Raw genomic sequence first — 22671 nt, forward strand, 5'->3', positions numbered from 1 at the left:
CCCCCCCCCCCCCCCCCCCCCCCCCCCCCCCCCCCCCCCCCCCCCCCCCCCCCCCCCCCCCCCCCCCCCGGCGAACCCCTGTACAGATCCCCTCAAGGCGAACTTAATTTTTTCCATACCCAGGAAACTCGACATGTCCGCAAGCCACAACTCAGTCTTCAGGGGTTTTGAGTCCCTCCACGCCAATAGTATTCGTCCCCGGGCTATCAGGGAAGCAAAGGCCAAAACATCGGCCTCTTTCTCCCCCTGGACTCCCGGGTCTTCCGAAACCCCAAAAATTACCACCCCTGGACCCATCGCCACCCTTGTTTTTAGCACCCGGGACATGACACCCGCAAATCCCTCCCAGTACCCCCTAAGCTTAGGGCATGCCCAAAACATGTGAACATGGTTCGCTGGTCCACCTAGCGCATTTGTCCTCTATCCCAAAGAATTTGCTCATCCGAGCCACTGTCATGTGGGCCCGGTGAACGACCTTAAATTGAATCAGCCCGAGCCTGGCACATGTCGCGGTCGAATTTACCCTACTCGGGGCCTCTGCCCACAGCCCGTCCTCCTTATCCCCGCCTAGCTCCTCCTCCCATTTAAGTTTCAGTTCCTCCGTCTCGGACCCTTCCTCCCTCATGAGCACCTTATAAATATCAGAGACTCTACCCTCCCCTTCTTCCCCCCCTAGAGACTATTCTGTCTTGGATCCCCATTGGCGGGAGGCGTGGGAAAGATGGGACCTGTCTACGAACAAAGTCCCGCAACTGTAGGTACCTAAAATAATTTCCCCTTACCAGCCCAAATTTCTCCTCCAAGCTCCTCAAACTCGTAAAGCTCCCTTCCAGGAACATATCGCCCACCCTTCCCACCCCCGCCCGCCGCCATGCTCGAATCCCCCCATCCATACTCCAGGGGGCAAACTGATGTTTGTCACAGATTGGCGCTCAAACCGACGCCCGCGACTCCCCTACATGCCTCCTCCACTGGCCCCATATCCGCAGGGTCGCCACCACTACCGGGCTGGTGGAGTACCTGGCTGGCGGCAGCGGTAGAGGAGCCGTGACAAGGGCTGCCAAGCTGGAGCCCCTGCACGAAGCCGCCTCCACCCGCTCCCAGATAGACCCCGTACCCACAATCCACTTCCTTATCATAGCGACACCATAATTTTTTAACAGTACCCAAGTCCTTCACTCGTATTGTGTAACTGCACACAAACATCAAGTTTGGAAGGATGAAATCTAAAATTTTATTACCAAATGCTTTTTGCTATTCAGGTAGTTATTGTTTGAAAAGTCGATGCAGACATATTCTGCTGTCCTGAAATCTGAGGAGGAAAGCAGCTGTGTAAAAATTCCACTTCTCCATTGTGATATGCTGAAAGTGTGCAGTTAGCACGTGTTCTGGACTAATTTGAAACTTATTTCAAATATGTGAAAGGAATTTGTCAGTGTATTGTATTATAACATTTGGAGGACTTTCTGGATCAGCTTTGAGATTTAATTTAATTAAGGCAATTCTGTTGTTAAAAATAAATGAAAACAGTTTTTATAATGTTCATGTGCAGGAGAAAACTCAGTGGGTAGAAATTCATGGCAGAGTGAGAGTCGTTATGTTCTCTTCAATTTTTGTAATATTAATTTTATTGGACATTTTCTGACTTTAGAAAATAGCATAGAAACTGTTCAAAAACACAACTACTGAAATTAAAACAGTAAACTACTGGCCACATTTTTGGATACCTCAAATTTGACTTGGTATTCTTCATCTTACGAGATGGCAATGCCCTTTTTAGAGCATCTTAAAGTATTTGAATACTTTGTGTAAATATTTGGATGTTTGGAGATCGTAAAAGGTGTTATATTACAAAAATGCAAGTTCTTCATTTTTTTTGCAATTGTCTTGCGACAGCTTGCACTATTTTTCCAGTGGAAGATGGTTCTTTTTTTTAAAAAAAATGTCCAATTAATGGGCAATTTAGCGTGGTCAATCCCTACCCTGTACATCTTTGGGTTGTGTGGGTGAGAGCCATGCTAACACTGAGAGAATGTGCAAACTCCACACGGACAGTGACCCGGGGCCGGATCAAACCTGTGTTCTCAACGCCGTGAGGCAGCAGCGCTAACCACTGCACCACTGTGCCGCCCCTTTCAATTAAGTACCCGGAACTGAAATAGAAATGGAAACCCTGATTTTTAACAAAATTCATTTACGGGATGTGGGCATCGCTGGTTAGGCCAGCATTTATTGCCCATCCCTAGTTGCCCTTCAGAAGGCGGTGGTGAGCGCCCTTCTTGAACCGCTGCAGCCCTTGAGGTGTAGGTGCACCCACTGTGCTGTTAGGGATGGAGTTCCAGGATTTTTCCCCGGCGAAGGAATGGCAATATATTTCCGTCAGAGTGGTGAGTGACTTGGAGGGGTTCCCAGGCATCTGCTGCTCTTGTCCTGGTGTTAGTGGTCGTGAGCTTGGAAGGTGCTGTCTAAGGAACCTTGGCGAGTGACTGCAGTGCAGATGGTAAACACGGCTGTCGTTCGGTGGTGGTGGGGGGTTTCAATGTCTGGACGGGGGAGCAATCAAGTGGGCTGCTTTGTCCTGGATGGTGTTGAACTTCTTGAGTGTTGTTGGAGCTGCAGTCATCCAGGTAATTGGAGAAACTTCCATGACGCGCCTGACTTATGCCTTGTAGATGGTGGACAGGCTTTGGGGGTGTCAGGAGGTGATAGTCATAGGGTTCCTGGCCTTTGAACTCCCTAGTAGCCACAATATTAAGTGCATTAAGTATTTTTTTTTATTGCCACCTGTAAAAGAGTTAATATGCACTTTCCGGAAAGTGGATGAAATGCCTCAAACGTGGATGAAATGCCTCGCATGTGAAAAGATTTTAAAATATGTTTTGTTTTCTAGGATACTTGGGAGCAAATTATTTTGACGCTTTGGATTCTGTTTCAGGTTAGTGAAAACTGGAGATTTGTTCATATGGAATGTTGTTACATTATGTCTGTCTTAATGGGGGAAGATACAGAAAATCTAGAAATACTTGGGAACCAAAGCACTGAAGGACATTAGTTTTAATAAAGAGGTAGCACTCGCAATATTAATTGGATTAAATGTTGGTAAATCTCCTAGACCAGATGAGCTGCATTCCAGATTGTTGAAGGTGCAGTGTATCTGTTGTGGAGTGGTCATCACAGATTGTTGAAGGAGGTGGCTACTGAGATTGTGGATGCATTGGTGGGTATCTTTCAAAATTCTATAGATTCTGAAAAGGTTCCTGCAGACTTGAAAGTAATAAATATAACCCACTATTTAAGAAAGGAAGCAGAGAGAAAAAAAGAGAACGATAGATCACTTAGTTTGACATCAGAAGTAGTGAAAATGTTAGGATTTATTATAAAGGATGTGATTGGGCAGAGTCACCATGAATTTAAGAAAGGGCAAACCTGTTTGACAAACATATTGGGAGTTTTTGAGGACGTTACTTGTCGCTTTGATAGAAGAGAATTAGTGGATGTGGTGCATTTGGATTTTCAGAATGCTTTTGATAAGGTCCCACCTTGGTAAACAAAGTTACTGCACATAGGATTCGAGGTAATATAGTTTAGTAAGAAGTCTTACAACACCAGGTTAAAGTCCAACAAGGTTGTTTCAAATTACTAGCTTACGGAGCACTGCTCCTTCCTCAGATGAATGAAGAGGTAGGTTCCAGAAACATATATATAGATAAAGTTAAAGATGCAAGGCGATACTTTGAATGCCTGCATTTGCAGGTAATTAAGTTTTTACAGATCCAGAGAGAGGGGTAATCCCAGGTTAAAGAGGTGAGAATTGTCTCAAGCCAGGCCAGTTGGTCGGATTTCACAAGCCCAGGCCAGATGGTGGGGTTAATGTGATGCGACATGAATCCAAAGTCTTGGTTGAGGCCGTACCCATGTGTGCGGAACTTGGCTATAAATTTCTGCTCAGCGATTCTGCATTGTCGCGCGTCCTGAAGGCTGCCTTGGAGAACACTTACACAAAGATCAGAGGCTGAATGCCCTTGACTGCTGAAGTGTTCCCCGACTGGAAGGGAACATTCCTGCCTGGTGATTGTTGCGCGATGTCCATTCATCTGTTGTTGCAGCGTCTGCATGGACTCGCAAATGTACCATGCTTCGGGAACCTTTTCTGCAGCTCTTGAGGTAGACAACGCTGGTCGAGTCGCACGAGTATGTACCGCGTACCTGGTGGGTGATGTTCTCGCGTGTAACGGTGGTACCCATGTCGATGATCTGGCATGTCTTGTAGAGATTGCCATGGCAGGGTTATGTGGTGTCGTGGTCGCTGTTCTGAAGGCTGGGTAGTTTGCTGCAAACAATGGTTTGTTTGAGAGCTAGTTAAGGGGATCGGGCAGATGCAGTCAGGGAAGGCACCGGGGCCGGATGGGTTCCCGGTGGAATTTTATAAAATGTTTGTGGACCTAGTGGGCCCCTTGCTGGTGCGGACACTCAACGAAGCGTGGGAAGGGGGGACTTTGCCCCCGACGATGTCACGGGCATTGATCTCGTTAATTTTAAAGAAGGACAAGGACCCCCAGCAGTGTGGTTCATACAGGCCCATATCTCTCCTCAACGTGGATGCTAAGGTGCTGGCAAAAATCCTGGCCACCAGGATAGAGGACTGTGTGCCAGGGGTTGTGCATGAGGACCAGACAGGTTTTGTGAAGGGAAGGCAGCTGAACACGAATGTGCGGAGATTGCTGAATGTCATTATGATGCCGGCGATTGAGGGGGAGGCAGAGATAGTGGTGGCGCTGGATGCGGAGAAGGCCTTCGATAGAGTGGAGTGGGGGTACGTATGGGAGGTGTTGGGGAGGTTTGGATTTGGTGAAGGGTTCATTAGATGGGTAAGGCTGCTATATGAGGCCCCGATGGCGTGCGTGGCCACGAATAGGAGGAGGTCGGAGTACTTCCGGCTTTACCGAGGGACCAGGCAGGGTTGCCCCTTGTCCCCCTTGTTGTTTGCACTGGCAATCGAGCCGCTGGCGATGGCATTGAGAGATTCAGAGAGGTGGAGAGGCTTGGTGCGAGGTGGAGAGGAACATAGGGTGTCGTTGTATGCCGACGACCTGTTACTGTATGTGGCGGACCCGGTGGGAGGGATGCCGGGAGTGATGGAGTTACTAGCCGAGTTTGGGACCTTCTCAGGTTATAAATTAAACTTAGGCAAGAGCGAGGTGTTTGTGGTGCACCCTGGAGACCAGGAGGAAGGAATTGGTAGGCTCCCGCTTAGGAGGGCAGGGGAGAGCTTTAGGTACCTGGGGGTGCAAGTGGCCAGGGACTGGGGGACTCTCCACAAGCATAACTTTACCAGACTGGTAGATCAGATGGAGGAGGAGTTCAGGAGATGGGACATGCTGCCATTGTCGTTGGCGGGGAGGGTGCAGTCCGTCAAAATGACAGTGCTTCCGAGGTTCTTGTTCCTTTTTCAGTGCCTGCCCATATTTATCCCCAGGGCCTTCTTTAGGAGAGTGACCGGCAGTATTCTGAGCTTTGTGTGGGCACATGGAACTCCGAGAGTGAGGAGTGTGTTCCTGGAGCGAGGAAGGGATAGAGGCGGGTTGGCGCTGCCCAACCTTCTGGGGTACTATTGGGCAGCCAATGTGTCAATGGTGCGTAAATGGGTGATGGAGGGTGGGGCGGCGTGGAAAAGAATGGAGATGGCGTCATGTAGAGGTACGAGCCTGGGTGCCATGGTAACGGCACCGTTGCCGCTCTCCCCCAAGAGGGTTACCACGAGCCCGGTGGTGGCGGCGACCCTAAGAACCTGGGGACAGTGGAGATGGCATCGGGGGAAACAGGGGGCTCAATGGAGGCTCCACTGGGTGGCAACCATCGGTTCATCCCGGGGAACACGGATGGGGGATTTAGGGGATGGCAAAGGGCGGGCATCAGCAAATTGAGGGACCTGTTTATTGACGGGAGGTTTGCGGGCCTGGGGGAACTGGAAGATAAATTTGGCCTTCCCCAGGGGAACATGTTCAGATACCTGCAGGTAAAGGCGTTTGCTAGGCGACAGGTAGAGGGATTCCCTTTGCTGCCCTCGCAGGGGACGATGGACAGAGTGCTTTCGGGGGTGTGGGTAGGAGAGGGGAAGGTGTCTGACATCTATAAGGTAATGCAGGAGGTGGAGGAGTCGTCAGTGGAGGAGCTGAAGGCTAAATGGGAGGAGGAACTCGGGGAGCAGATAGAGGACGGGACTTGGGCGGAGGCCTTGGAGAGAGTCAACTCTTCCTCCTCATGTGCGAGGCTTAGTCTCATCCAATTTAAGGTGCTGCACCGGGCCCACATGTCCGGGACTAGGATGAGTAGGTTCTTCGGGGGTGAGGACAGGTGCACCAGATGTTCGGGGAGTCCTGCGAACCACGCCCATATGTTCTGGGCATGCCCAGCACTGGAAGAATTCTGGAAGGGGGTGGCGGGGACGGTGTCGAGGGTGGTTGGATCCAGGGTCAAGCCAGGGTGGGGACTCGCGATTTTTGGGGTTGGGGTGGAGCCGGGAGTGCAGGAGGCGAAAGAGGCCGGGGTCCTGGCCTTTGCGTCCCTAGTAGCCCGTCGAAGGATTCTGCTACAGTGGAAGGATGCGAGGCCCCCAAGCGTGGAGACCTGGATCAGTGACATGGCGGGATTTATAAAATTGGAAAAGGTCAAATTTGCCCTGAGAGGATCAACACAAGGGTTCTATAAACGGTGGCAGCCTTTTCTGGACTTCCTGGCTCAGAGATAGGTAACTGGGTCAATAGCAGCAGCAACCCGGTGGGGGGGGGGGGGGGGGGGGGGGGGGGGGGTGTGTGCATTATTGTAGTGTTTATTCTGTAACTTTATAGTGTGTTAATTTGCGTTGTTGTTAAAATGCTGGGTTGTTCATGGGGATGGGGCGAATGTATATGATTGTTAATATTATTGTTATTTTCGGTATTTTACTAAGGTGCGTTATTGTTGTATAAAATCAAAATTTCTCAATAAAAATTATTTAAAAAAAAAACAAAAAAAACAAAAAAACAATGGTTTGTTTGAGGTTGCGCGGTTGTTTGAAGGCAAGTAGTGGGGGTGTGGGGTGACCTTGGCAAGATGTTCATCTTCATCGATGTCATGTTGAAGGCTGTGAAGACGATATCGTAGTTTCTCCGTTCCGGGGAAGACTGGACGACGAAAGGTACTCTGTCGGTTGTGTCCCACGTTTGACCATCTATATATGTTTCTGGAATCTACCTCCTCATTCACCTGAGGAAGGAGCAGTGGTCTGAAAGCTAGTGATTTGAAACAAACCTGTTGGATTTTAACCTGATGTTGTAAGACTTCTTACTGTGCTCACCCCAGTCCAACGCCGGCATCTCCACATCACAGGTAATATAGTGCTATGGATCTAGAATTGATTAATAAAGAGACTCAAAATCGAGTAGGAATAAATGGGTCATTCACAGGTTATTACCAGTGGGATATTGCAAGGTTCAGTGCTTGGATCACAGCTATTCACAATTTATATAAATAATTTGAATGTGGGGACCAAATATAATATTTAAAATTTGCTATTGACACAAAGCTAGGTGGGAATGTGAATTGTGAGGGGGATGAAATGTGGCTTCAAGGGGATTTGGACAGGCTGAGTGAATGGGGAAGAGCATGAACAAGTGTGAAGTTATTCACCTTGGTAGAAAAAGACAGAAAGATAGAGTATTTCTTAAATGATGGGAGGTTGGGAAGTGCTGCTGTCCAAAGGGACCTCAGTATCTTCGTTCCTGAATCACTAAAACCTAGCGTGCAGGTGCAGCAAGCAATCAGGAAGATAAATTATACATTGGCCTTTATTGCAAGAAGATTTGAGTACAGGTCTAAGATGTCTTGCTGCAATTAGAGCCTTGGTGAAACAGCATCTGGAATATTGTGTACAGTTTTGGTCTCCTTATTGAAGGAAGGATGTACTTGTCATGGTGTGCAATCGAGGTTATCTCTTATCTTTGGAATGACGGGTTTGTCTTAATTAAAAAAAAACATATTTTTGTTCCCCTTTTCACATTTGTCTCCCAAATTTGCACCCACCAACAATAAACAATAAGCAGTAACGAATATAATGCCAATCCCCATATCAACAACAACAATCCCGTCCTCCCACCAACCCCCAAACATCTGCCCGCTTGTTAACATAAACAAATACCAAAAAGGAATCAGGAATCACTCATAGTCACCATTAACACATACAGCACCCCCCCCCCCCCCCAAACTAATGTTCGATGTTATCCAGTTCTTGAAAGTGCATAATGAATAACACCTATGAATTGTTAGAACCCCTCCAGCCTTCCCCTCAGTTCAAACCTAGCCTTCTCAAGAGTCATGAACTCCAACAGGTCCCCCCCGCCACGTCAGGGCACAAGGTGGAGAGATTGCTCTCCATCCCAACAGGATCTGCCTTCGGGCAATCAACGAGGCGAAGGCTACAGCATCTGCCTCCTCACCCGTTTCCAACCCTGGCTGGTCCGACACCCCGAATATGGCCTCCCGAGGGCCCGGATCCAGTTTCACGTGCACCACTTTAGAGAGTATCCTAAAACCCTCCTTCCAGTAATGCTCCAGCTTTGGACAGGACCAAAACATATGAACGTGATTTGCGAGCCCCCCTTCCCCCTGCAACGTTCGCACACAGCTTATACCTCCTCAAAGCGCGGCTTATCCTCACCCTTGTGAGGTATGCTCTATGTATCACCTTCAGCTATATCAGCCCTGTGCATGCATTTGGGGATATAATTCTGCTACCAGCAATATGATGCAAAATTCCATTTCTGATGAGGGAATGTGTGTATCAATGGTGTTTTTAATGGGAGCATTCTATTCTTGTGACTATGACATTCCTATGACTGATGTCATAGGAACTATCTGCAAAAGTCAATTTTTTTGAAAAATGTGGGGTTGTGGTCCATAATTCTGGGTTATTTTCTTCTTTGTCATGTTTTGTTTTTATCAATCTTCAGTTTTAGCTCAGATGACAGGAAAATAACTTGCACCCATATACTCATGGCATGTTATCCTGAAGCTATTGGTGTGACATTTAAAAATAAATCATTCTCAGGGTGTGTAAGTCTCTGCATGGCCAACATTTATTGACCATCATGAATTGTCCTGAGAACTTGGTGGTACAACTCAGAGGCTTGCTTGATGACTTCGGAAGGTAGCTAGAGTTAATGTTGATTTGGGACAGAAGCCACATATGAACCAGACCAGGCAAGGATGGCAGATTTCTTTTCATAAAATAATTTGGTAATCAAGTTGGGCTTTTACAACAATCCATCAGCATCATGGTCATTTATTGGTGCAGTTCGCATTATGTGTAGTCGGTATGTTCGTGTGAATTTGATTTATCCCCTCTATGCAACAAATGTTCATCTATATGAAACTTGAGAGATCGCTTCTCAGCCTTTTGTCTAAGATCAAGTATAGTTTCTATTCTGATCAGTTTAATCCCTTTTGGCTAAGATCAAGCCTAAGATGAGAGGCAATGCTGTTTCTAATCAGCTTGGATCTTGTATGTCTCTCTTGTGGAGACCATGAATTGGATTCCATTTGAATGTGTTTTTGGAGCAAGCAACAAGACGGGTAAAGGACTTGCAAAGGGCTGCATCGTGGCACAGTGGTGAACACTGCAACCTCACTGCTCCAGGGACCCGGGTTCAATTCCGGCATTGGGTGACTGTGTGGCGTTTGCACACTCCCCCCTTGTCTGTGGGTTTCCCCCATGTGCTCTGATTTCCTCCCACAATGCAAAGATATGCAGGTTTGGTGGGTATCCCATGCTACATTGCCCCTTTTAGTGTCCAAAGATGTGCAGGTTAGGTTCGGTTTCGGGGATAAGATGGGGCAGTGGCCCTAGCTAGAGTGCTTTTTCCGAGGGATGGTGCAGGCTCAATGGGCTGAATGGCCTTCATCTGCACTGTAGGAATTCTATAGTTCTATAAGAGCAGTAAATTGGGACTGGCAACTAGCATGAAGAAAGATGAGGGTGAAGTTGTTGAGTTAGGTGAAGAGGGACAGGAAACCCATCCATCCTACTATGCCCCTATGACAGACAATTATCACTATATTAAGAATTAAAATAAATTCTTTGTGATAACTGATAGTCTGGTTGAGCATTGGGAAAATAGTTTGATTAAAGCTTTGAAGGGTTATTGGAGAGTAAATGAGAAGAAACTGTTTCCGCTGTCTGAAGGATTGATAATTAGAGGTTACAAATTTTGAGTTATTATCTGAATTGCACAGCCTGAAAGTGTGATGGAAGCAGCTTTGATCATAACTTTCAAAAGGGAGATAGATAAATACTTGAAGGGGATAAAATTACAGAGCTCATCAGCAAAAAGAGCATGGAGGTAGGACTAATTGGATAGCTGTCAAAGAGCCGACAGAGCTATGATGAGTGCATGGCCTCCTACACTGTAAGATTCTATGAGTAAACTTTTACCCCACCTAAATAGCTGATCCCTCATCAGAATGTTAAAAGACACATTCAAAATAAATTAATTTGTTGGAGGACGTTTACTCGAGTAAAATAACCCCTATGACACTCATTATGTATTTATTACAAGAATGTTAAAGATTGTAATAAAACATACTTTTTGTTTAAAGTTTGTAGGAAATGGTGTGATCAATTCTTGCAGAAAACGCAACTTGATAATTTACACTTCCATATTTTTCATGGTAAGAAGTCTTACAACACCAGGTTAAAGTCCAACATGTTTGTTTCAAACACTAGCTTTCGGAGCACTGCTCCTTCCTCAGGTGAGGAACCTGGTGTTGTGAGACGTCTTACTTCTTACTGTGCTCACCCCAGTCCAACGCCGGCATCTCCACATCATATTTTTCATGAGTTTTACAATGTGTATGTGTGAAGGGCACAATTTCTGAATATTTTCTCATGTATAATATATTTTGAGCCCCAGTAATGTAATCTGCAGTGAACTAACATTGTTTAGCACAATGAACTAAAGTATGTGCGAACAGCTGATGGGTCGCCAGGTAGTGTTAATTAGCTGTTGGCTAAAAACAGATGATCATGCTACTTGTTTAATGATCTGATTTTGGATCAATTTAGTGTCGGGCAATGTATTTCCCATCGCTTTTCAAATAGATTAGGGGCCCTCAATCCTTACCTCCAAAATTTGTCCAATGAGGGGAATAGGAGGGGAGAGAGAGTGACAGCACAAAAGCCTACGATTACCCCACCCTGCTCCCCACCACTCCCTAATACTTAGGGGGCACGGTAGCACAGTGGTTAGCACAGTTGCTTCACAGTTCCAGGGTCCCAGGTGCGATTCCCGGCTTGGGTCACTGTCTGTGTGGAGTTTGCACTTTCTCCCCATGTCTGCATGGGTTTCCTCCGGGTGCTCCGGTTTCCTCCCACAGTCCAAAGATGTGCAGGTTAGGTGGATTGGCCATGATAAATTGCCCCTAGTGTCCAAACAAAGTTGAGGTTACGGGGATAGGGTTCAGGTAGGCTTAGGTAGGGTTCTCTTTCCAAGGGTCGGTGCAGACTCGATAGGCCGAATGGCCTCCTTCTCCACTGTAAATTCCATGATTCTACCTAGCAGCTCAGGCGGAAGGAAACTGCACTCAGAATCCAAATTGCTTACATTAAAGAAATGGAACGTTACATAAAGGGAGTGTTATAGGGGATTGTTTTCCTCGTGAGTAAAGTCCTGCAACTAATTAATTTCTTGTGAATTATGCATTTTTTGATGTTCTGATGAAGGAATATTTAGATGGCGTGAAAAAGTGAATACTTAGAATCATAGAATCTTCCACTATAGAATATATAGTTAGTTCCACTGCTCTTTACTAATAAGCCCTTTAATTTCCTCCACTTTGTTATTCAAATCCCATTGAAAGTTTATGATCAAATCTGCTTTCAGGCAGCCCAATCCAGACCCCAAATCAAATCTGTGTATTGCTGGAAAGAGACATGTTGCTGCAGCTTTTTGTCTTGCACCCGATGTAAATTTCAAACGATCACAACTTATACTATAGGAAAAAAGGATGCCGATTGGGTGGCAAGTTAAGTCTGGTCAAGGCATTGCCATGGAGAAAGCGACAGGGACCTATGGGCTCTTCTTTGAATTACCTCAGAGCTTAGGGGGCCTATAACTTGTTGATTTCTCCAGGGCAATGCCTCCACCAATTGGAGTTAACTTGCCACCCAGTCACTACCCTTCTCCCAGAGTATAAATTGTGATTGTTTGAAATTTTGGATTCTTGTGTGTGTCCTTCTGAGGGTGAGATGAAAAGCTTTGGCAATATTTATTTTCAGCAATATTCAAGTTCTGTACTACTAAGCAACCATCAAATCTGTATTCTTTAATTAGAGATCCTTATGCCAATGGATTCAGTTTCCCTTTATAACCCTTCATGATTTAACCCTCTATTAAATCTTGCCGTGATCTTCATTGCTTTAAGAAGAACAAACCCAGCTTCTCTCGTCACTCCACATAATTAAAGCCTCTTACCTCTGTGCATAGAATTACTGGAATGATACTATTCCCCAAGGCCTTCACATCCTCCCTAAAGTGTGGTCCCTAAAACTGGGCACAATACTTCAGCAGAGGGGTGGTTGATAAATGTTTTTGCATAAATTCCTTGCGATATTTGGCCCCTATTTTATAATGCCAAGACTTGAATTCCGTTGTAACAGCTCTTAACCTGTCCTGTCACCATCAAACTCTTGGGTGTCCTTATTCCTGTAAATTGTCCTGTTTTAAATTGTCCCATATAATTTGTATTGCTGTTCCTCATTCTGACTTCCAAAGCAGAGCCCTTCATACATACATGTTAAACATTGTCTGCCCATTTCTCCAGTCTGTTTATGCCCTTCTGGAGGTGGCTGCCATCCTTCTCACAGTTTATTCCTTTTTCATGCTTTGTGTCATCTGCAAACTTTGAAATTATGCCCTCTATACCCATGTCCAGGTTTTGGTATATCAAAAGACCGTGGTGCCAGACTCCTGGGGAATACCGCTGTATACTCTGCTGCAGTCTGAAAAATAAATTCAGCACTTGATCTGCTGTCTTTCCCTTGGGCAGTTTATATCCATGCTGCCATTGCACTTACATCTTGTGGGCTTTAATTTGCTGGCAAGTGTGGTACTTTATCAAATGCCTTTTGAAAGTCCATGCACACAGCATCCACCACTGGGGCTGGTTTAGCTCACTCAGCTAAATCGCTGGCTTTTAAAGCAGACCAAGCAGGCCAGCAGCACGGTTCGATTCCCGTGCCAGCCTCCCTGGACAGGCGCCGGAATGTAGCGACTAGGGGCTTTTCACAGTAACTTCATTGAACCCTACTCGTGACAATAAGTGATTATCATTTTTTTTCATTTTGTCAAAACCATCATCCGCTCTCTCTTCATTAAAAGATGCAATCAAGTTAGCAAACTTTATTTGGCTTTAATAAATCCATGGTGGATAATGTTTTTACAAGCAGAAACTAACTTTGTGTCTCCGTCTCCCCACCACCTATAATAGGCGAGTAGTCTGATTTGTACCTCTTCCCTCTTATGAACAAGGGTGTAACATTTGCAACGCTCCAGCTTGTGTTACCATTTCCACCTCTAAGGAGGATTGAAACTTCTGTGTTTCCACCCCAAGTTTACTCAGCCAAGGATGAGTCTTTTGCAAAAGCAAGAATCGATTTGAGAGGTTGGCAAGGTATTAAATATTTGTATGCATGCGGTTAATTATACAATTCTTTAGGTTCAAAAGGCACTTTACCGTACAGTTTTGCTGATAATGTTGTTGAGAAGATTCATGTATTTTTGACAACCTGGACTGAATTGCACAACTATTTATGATGTTGAATTGAACTTTTCTTTTTATACCAAAGTATATTGAAATCTTCAGGGAAATGTGAAAACGTACTTTCTTGGTTTTCACAAGTAAGTGAAGAACCAAATTATTGTTGCAAAATACAAATTTGTTAATCCAGAAAGCTTCAGTCAGCAAGTAAGAAAACATACTTCCCCACAAAGCTTGACAGTCCCATATTCTCTCGCCTCTTCTGGAGCTGCTGTCTCATCAATGTCACAGGAACTGTATTTTGGTGCTTCATATCACACTCCATTTTTCACGTGAACTAGGATGAAGACTTGAAGTAAATGGGAAGATGAGGCAGCGTGTTGGCACAGTTGTTAACACTGCTGCCTCAGCGCCAGGGTCCTGGGTTCAATTCTGGTTTTGGGTGACTGTGTGGAGTTTGCACGTTCTCTCCGTGTCTGCGTGGCTTTCCTCTGAGTGCTCTGGTTTCCTCCCACAGTCTAAAGATGTGCAGGTTAGGGGCAGCATGGTGGCACAGTGGGTTAGCCCTGCTGCCTCACGGCGTTGAGGTTCCAGGTTCCATCCCGGCTCTGGGTCACTCTCCGTGTGGATTTTGCATATTCTCCCTGTGTTTGCATGGATTTCGCCCCCACAACCCAAAAGGTGTGCAGGTTAAGCGGATTAGCCATGCTAAATTGCCTCTTAGTATGCCAATAGTTGGGTGGGGTTACGGGAATAGGGTAGGGTGCCTTTCAGCAGGTCAGTGCAGACCAGATGGGCCAAATGGCCTCCTTCTGCAGACCTACATGATGGGGATGCTGTGATATTTTAGAATGCTTCAGATTGATTGTTGAGGAAATAAAAACAAGAGGTGAGTTGCATATGGGAAACAATAGTTGCTTTTACTTTTTAGTCTTATTCTATTCCAGAATTAAGTTTAAAAATATGTTGATTGTCCAGTAGTCAATCTGCACTGTTGTGTCTCATGTATGAATAGGCTAGTTGTACATATCCATCATATAGGGATGCGGTATCAGAGTATCAATACAGAAGAAATTTTGGTTTGTATGTGAGGACATTACCGAAGTACATTTTCTATAAAACCAATATGTTTGCAAGCACCAGGAAGATCCAGTATTTTAATTTGGTTGCGGGACTTGGCAACTGAAGACAGATATGAAAGCAGCTAATGATGCGCTCAACAAGAAAGAAATCCCCTTAATGGGATCCTGGGTAGATTTCATTGAAGTATCTACTAACATAGCTCATCTCCTGCTGAGTTCAGCTGTTGTGTATGAAGCTTTTACATGAGGACAAAAGCATCATCATGGCAGCTGTAAAATAGTTTGTGATGGGGGAGAAATAAAGGAAAAATACATTGAGCAATCTAACAAATTGCTGAAGGTTGAATATCATGGGATGCGCTTGCTCTCAAAGCTAAGCTTTGCATAACGTTCTGTGATTACTGTTTCATCCAAGTAAATATCATTGATCAAGGTAAATAGATTTAAAGGCATTGAGATGAAATTCTATGATAAAGTAGAATAATCATGATACACATTGATCTTTTAATTCAGTCACTGGACATAAGGAGTTAAACACCAGTATCACTCTCAGAACTGTTTTATCTGCTCGTTTTGTTGCAACAGTTAGTTGGCTGAAAAAACAGGCCTTTGGGAGTGACCAAACCATTCTGTTCTGATTCTGTGGATTTTTTCCCAATATGCTTGATTTGTGTGTCCTTTTGAATTTAACAGTTAGTTAAATTGACTTGGCACAGATTACGGTTTTGAATTTATTAATCAGCCAACCTGTTTCAAATTGATGAATTTATCTGGAACCTGTAAAGAGAGTTTGCTCAACCATGTTGTTGAAAACAAGGACTTCTTCAGGTAAAAAGTAATTACAATGTAGTTTTTTTAAAAAGATAAATTATTTCTGATTTTTCTATTGGAACAAGAAATTAATTTCCCAATCTTGTAAAAATAAAAAGTCACAATCTCAAACAACAAAATTTCTCTTAGAAATAATCTGAAAAATGTTCTCTTCATTTTGTGGACAGGCTAAATATGTAGGTACTGGGGTAAATATCCTTCGACGTGTAAGTTGGGACTCATCTACTGGAGCAGTATGAAAGTTAAAAAGGTTGAGATCATAAGTATAACAACCATTTGGATTGGATTAGGTTTGGATTTGATTTATTGTCACATGTCCTAGAAAACGTTGGGAGGTAAAACTGCTTTTATTAAATGCGAAAGTGATGCTGGCACTCAGAACTTATTACCAGGGGAGAAAAAATTTCTGAAAGCTTATTAAGAACATGGAAACCTGATGGACAAATCAAGCCTTCAATTATTTTCAAGAAAAGGTGGCTTTCCATCTTCCTCATAAGGATAAGTAATGATGTGCAAGAAATACAGGCCATGCAAGTGATGCACTCATCCCAAGAATGAATAAAAATACTAATATTAGATTGAATTGGGCTAATATATAATTCTTGATCTGGGAATTTATTGAAGAAAGCTAATGATCCCAACCTCAGTAATAGTGTACAACCGTCAGAAGGGTCAGACTCAAATTACCTGATGATTGTTCATATCTTGTTTTGGAACAGAAATCCAGATAGAATTCAAAACTGAACCTAACAAGAAGTGAAATGGTGTGGAATGAGCATTTGAAATTTAGGAGCTGAGGGTTCAGAAATTTGGAAATACCAAGATTAGTATCAACGATCAAGTCAACAAGAGCTACAGTTTTGGTTATCCGGTATTTTGAGATTGGAAGTTGAAATAGAACTAAATGGAACATACAGTGCAGAAGGAGGCCATTCGGCCCATCGAGTCTGCACCGACCCCTGAAGCCCTCACTTCCACCCTATCCCCATAACCCAATAATCCCATCTAACCTTTTTTGGTCACTAAGGGCAATTTAACATGGCCAATCCACCTAACCCGCACATCTTTGGACTGTGGGAGGAAACCGGAGCACCAGAGGAAACCCACGCAAACACGGGGAGAACGTGCAGACTCCGCTCAGACAGTGACCCAGCCGGGAATCGAACCTGGGACCCTCGCGCTGTGAAGCCACAGTGCTAATCACTTGTGCTGCCATTCTGCTCATAATCCACCAAGAAGGAGTTGGGTCTTTTTATAATTTCTATCAATTGCGGTAATGAATTATTTTTCACCTCTAGCTCGTTCAGTCCCAAAACCGGCCCCCAAACAAACCCTTTAGTGCCCTAACTCCCTTCTCCTCCCATCTCCGAAAACTCCCATCCCACTTCCCTGGCCCAAATCTGTGATTGTCCCCGAATCAGCATTTCACTTGACCCCGCCCCAACCTAAAGTGCTGGCGCAACTGCCTCCAGATTTTCAATGTCGCTATTACTACCGGACTTACTTGAGTATTTCCCCAGGGCCATTGGTAGTGGTGCTGTTGCCAACGCCCTCAGCCCTGACCCCCTGCTTAGACTCTTGTATACTGACCCACTGGGACCCTCCCCTCTAACCCAGCTCCTCACCTTCTCCGCATTTGCCGCCAAGTAATAATATAATAAATTCAGAAGACCAACTCCTCTGACTGCTGTCCTCTCTGCAACAACACCTTCCTAATCCTAGCCCCCCCCCCCCCAATATAAACGAGGTAATCATCTGTTCAACCTCCTTGAAAAATGCCGTTGGCAGGAAGATCGGCAGGCACTGAAAAAGAAAAAAAAAATCGCGGCAACACGTTCTTTTTAATTGCCCCTACCCAACTTGCCAGCGACAGAGGGAGACCAGGAGACCATCCCACCTTTTCAGATCGGCTTTCACCCTCCCCACCAAACTAATAATGTTATACCTGTGGAGCCTCTCACAATCCCGAGCAACCTGCATCCCCAGCTATCTAAAGTGAGTCCCTACCCTACGGAATGGTAACCCCTCCCACACCTGGCCGAGACACCACAAAATATTCACTTTTCTCTAAATTATGTTTATATCCCAAAGAAGTCCCAAATACTTGAAGCAACTCCATTATGTCCCCCCCCCATCTACCCACTCGGTTCCGATACATACAACAGCAAGTCGTCCACAAACAAATATACCCTGTGCTCTATTCCCCCACACCCCTCCCCGCACTATCCCTTTCTGCACCTCTGAATGCCTCAATGCGATGGCCAACGGCTCAATCGCAAGCACGAACAACAAGGGGGACATAGGACATCCGTGCTTGGTCCCACGGTGCAGAGCAAGGTATCCCAAATTCATGTTATTCGTGTGGACACTTTCCCTCTGCTCCCTATACAGCAGCCTTACCCAATCTACAAATCGTGGCCCAATCTCAAACCGCTCCAGAACTCCCATCAAATACCTCCACTCTGCTCGGTTAAACGCCTTCTCGGCATCCAGTGCCACCACTACCTCTGTCTCCCTTCTCACCACAGGTGCTATAACCACGTTCAATACCCTCCTAATGTTCGAAAAGAGCTGCCTCCCTTTCACAAACCCCGTCTGATCTTCGCCTATCACCTGAGGGAGGCACTCCTCTAACCTACCCGCCAATACCTTCGCCAACACCTTTGCGCCCACATTCAAAAGTGATATGGGCCTATATGACCCACATTCTGTCAGATCCTTATCCTTCTTGAGCAACAGGGAGATTGATACTTGCCGCGAAGTCTGTGGCAACACCCTCTTCCCTATTGCCTCCTCAAACATCCCCACCATCAGCGGCGCCAACGTATCTTTAAATTTCTTGTAATACTTCACCGGAAACCCATCTGGCCCTGCTACCTTCCCCGACTGCATCCTCCCATCACATCTTTTATCTCCTGCTCTGCTATCGTCCCATCGGAAATGTCCTCAAACACCTTATTAAACTGATCCGAGGCCACCACCAACGCCCCTGCCCTATCCCGCACCTGAACAATTTCCCTTGCCGCTGCCTCACTCCGAAGCTGACCTGCCAACATGCGCCCTGCCTTCTCTCCATATTCGTAAACCGCTCCCCTTGCCCGGCTCAATTAGCGCACCGCCTTCCTTGTGCTCAGCCGAGCCACAGCTACACTCACCGGGGCAACTGCCACCACCATCTCCTTCCTCAACGCCTCCATGTGCTTCGCAAACTGCTTCTCCAGCTCCAAAGACATTACCTCAGTCATCCTCTCTGCTGTGAACAGTGCTGCCCCACCCGGCAGCCCAGCCTCTGTCATCTTGCTGGCTCCCTGGCTGGCCCTCTCACTCGGTGGTGAACTCACTCCCTCCCTCCCTTCTTCACAGCTGTTTTTCTTAATCATTTTGACATCCTTTGCCTTCCTTGTATATTCCTTCATTCAATCATTCGCAAATTGCCCCAGGATCGGTCTTTAAAACGCCGAAAAATACGCCTCAAGCAGGAACCACCCAACATGTGACTTCCCCTCTACGTGCCGCCACCGGAAGTTTTCTGCAGTTATGAATTATAAAAATAAGATATTTTTAATGATGGCCAAGATATTGAGGGAAAGAATGAAAATTATTTCACTTTTTATGGTTAGGTTTTAAAAATAATTTGTGACCAAATGTATTTTCATAAAATTCCAAATGAATGTAACATCTGTTATCAGTGGAAGCCAGAGACATGGGGATTTTCACAGTAACTTTATTGCAGAGGTAATGTAAGCCTACTTGTGATAATAATAAAGATTATTATTATTAAAAAAGAGAAAATGAGCCTAGTGGCTCATTTAAATATGTAGATCTGGATCACGCCTGCGATGGTGAAATCCAGATCGCGACATCTCGCGAGATTTAGTTAAACCTCGCAAGGCATTTCAAGCATTGCAAATTTCGCGAGAGGTCTCTCGCGAGATTCAACGGCCTCAGCCCGACACCAAGTTGGGCATGATGAGGACACTGAATCAAAGAACAAAAACAAAATCCAGCACAGGTACAGGTCCTTTGGCCCTCCAAGCCTGTGCCGATCATTATGCCCTAATTAAAAAAAAAACCTTCTGCCTTTATACAGTCCATATCCCTCTATACCTTCCCTATTCATTTACCCGTCCGGACGCCTCTTAATGTTGCTAATGTGCTTGCTTCCACCATATCTTCTAGTAGCGTGTTCCAGACAGCCACCACTCTGCATGAAAAACTTACCCCACACATCTCCCTTAAACTTCCCCCTCTCACCTTGAACCTGTGCCCTTTATAATTGATATTTCCACCCTTGGAAAATGTCTCTGACTATATGTGACATAATTTTGTGGACCTCTATCAGGTCTCCCCTCAGCCTCCGTCTTTCTAGTGAAAACAATCTTAGTTTATTCAACCTCTCCTCATAGCCAACACCCTCCAGACCAGGCAACATCCTGGTGAACCTTCTTTACACTTTCTCCAAAGCTTCCATATCCTTCTGATAATGCGGTGACCAGAACTGCACACACTACTCCCAAATGTGGCCTAACCAAGGTTTTATATAGCTGGAACATGATTTTTCCAACTCCTATTCTCAATGCCCTGGCTGATGAAGGCAAGCATGCCATATGCCTTCTTAATCACCTTGGCCTCCTGTGTTGCCACATTTGGGGAACTGTGGACCTGCACGTCCAGATCCCTCTGTATGTTAATGAATTGCGCCCGATGTTTCTCAATTTTGTGGAATATGTGGTTTGCAACAAACGCACAACCTCACTATCATCTGTGCATCTAACAGTTTTGGAATAGAAGACTGAGTGTCAGGTTTTTGAAATCCACTTTACAGATAGTAAAATTTGGTGAGCCAAGAAAATGGAACACTCAGAGGAATCATGAGCTTTAGTGTTTTTCTTCTGATTCATTTACAGGCTATCGGCATTGCTGGCCAAGCCAACATTTATTGCCTATCAATAATTGCCACTTGCGAAGATTGTGGTGTGCTGCCTTCTTGAACCGCTGCATGTACACCCATATGCTGTTTGGGAGGGCGTTCCAGGATTTTGACCCAGAAACAGTGAAAGAAAAATGCTGTAGTTCAAAGTCAGGATAATGTGTGGCTTGTAGGTGATAATGTTCCCATGCACCTACAGATCTTGTTCTTCTAGCTGGTAGAGTCAACGGGTTTTGAAGGTGCTGTTGATGGATACTTCTGAGTTTCTGCTGGCCCTCATGTACATGGGTGTACACCTCTGCAATTGTGCACTGGTATTGGAGGAAGTGAATGTTGAAAGTGTTGGGTGCTGCCAGCCAAATGACTTTGCAATATAGTGTTGGGTTTTTGAGGGTTGTTGGAGTTGTACTTAGCCAGGCAAATGGAGAATATTCCATTGCACCCCTGACGCGTAGCTTGTAGATAGGGAATAGATTTTGGGGAGTCAAGAGGTGAGTTACTTGCCACTTGAATTCTCAGCTTTGAACCTGCTCCTGTAGCCACAGTATTTATATGGCTGGTCCAGTCAGTTCCTGGTCAGTAATGACCTCCAGGACAAAGATTCCACAATGGTAATGTCATTGAATATCAAGGCTTGGATGTTCGATTCTGTCTTGTTGGAAATGGGAATTGCCTGGCACTTCTGTGCCTTGAATATTATTTGGCACTTATCAACCTAAGCCTGAGTATTTTCCAGGTGCTGCTGCATATGTTAAGGGACTGTTTCATTATCTGAGGAGTCATAAATGATACTGAACATTGCAGATGTCAGAAAACATTCCCACTTCAAACCTTATGACGGAGGGAAGGCCAAGGTCTTGTGTTATGATCCCAGTTGATGTTACAACTGACCACCACAAAATCCAAGACTGGAACCCTGTCACAAAAGACTGCAACATTTACATTTTTTAAATAAAATGTGGAGGAATAGAGTCACTGGACCTGCAGTTTTTTTTCTTGTTAAAACTATTTATTAAACACGGAAAAAACATATTAGAGTACAATATCCCTTTTACTCCCCTTTTAGCTTAATAATTACACACGTTTTAGGATTGACACGGATTACAAAATACATCTTAAACTACAATGGTCTCATTAACACACAGTTTCTTTTAAGCACACAAGTGGACTGTGGTCAAATGCACACCGCTCTGTATTCAAGTTAATGTCTGCGGATTTATCCTTATAATTTCCCCAGATGATTGTCATATGAGACTTTCCAAACTCCACGGGCATAAACATGCTTCAAAATTTTCTTTCATAATTTCCCTTGGCGGTTTGCATTCTGAAATCCACCCCAGGTTTTACAAATGGCACTTTTAAACAAAAGCTTCTACTCTTCTTTTAACAGCGAATTTAGTCCAGGATTTTACACCAACCTCGTTTCAATTTCTTGTCTTGACTGCTGTGCAAGCTGTTCACAATTGCTTGAACTCTTGATTCCCAGACTGTATTAAATTACATCAAAATTTATGCTTCATCTACCTCTGAAGTCTGTTGTCCCAATTGCAGTCTAGTTACTGCAATTGCCCCTTTAATTCAGAATACTTTGTTTACTCTTCCTTGAATAATTCTGAACACTACATTGGTCTCTGTTCACTTGACTGCCTGTGTCTTACCCTATTCCAATTCCCTGGTTCTCTTTGCAACTCCTTGTCCTGTCCAATTCTCTTAGCAGGAGTTGAAAGCTGTTCACTCCGCAGTGTCCTGTCTCCAACTGCCCACAAATTGAGCTAAAACTTAAGAGCTTCTCCATCTTATAAGGCCCCAGTTGCTAAGCCACATCCACATGGTGTTGCCTTTTTAAAAATTCTTCACGTTTGTAGTCCTCTCTAAGCACAATAGAGATACAGTTGGAACTTAACCAACATCCACACAGACAAACACCTTTTCCAGATTGGATCTAATGCGAGGTTTTATCGTTGCAGCCACAGAAACATTAAATTATTACCCACTTAAAACTATACCTTATTTTTAATGTTTACCAATACAAATATA

The 22671-nt window shown here is 44.8% G+C and overlaps 1 protein-coding gene across 1 annotated transcript in view; it reads left to right on the forward strand.

The window, feature by feature from the left end:
* rsrc1 (arginine/serine-rich coiled-coil 1) overlaps positions 1-22671 on the forward strand; it is a 527841-nt gene that overhangs the window by 1026 nt on the left and 504144 nt on the right. Inside the window, exon 2 of the mRNA XM_038815544.1 lies at positions 2891-2935. The gene's annotated coding sequence lies outside the window, so the exon portion shown is untranslated. The remainder of the gene's footprint in view (positions 1-2890; positions 2936-22671) is intronic.

The sequence above is a fragment of the Scyliorhinus canicula genome, chromosome 13 (genome assembly GCF_902713615.1).
Source record: "Scyliorhinus canicula chromosome 13, sScyCan1.1, whole genome shotgun sequence".
NCBI classification, from domain to species: domain Eukaryota; kingdom Metazoa; phylum Chordata; class Chondrichthyes; order Carcharhiniformes; family Scyliorhinidae; genus Scyliorhinus; species Scyliorhinus canicula.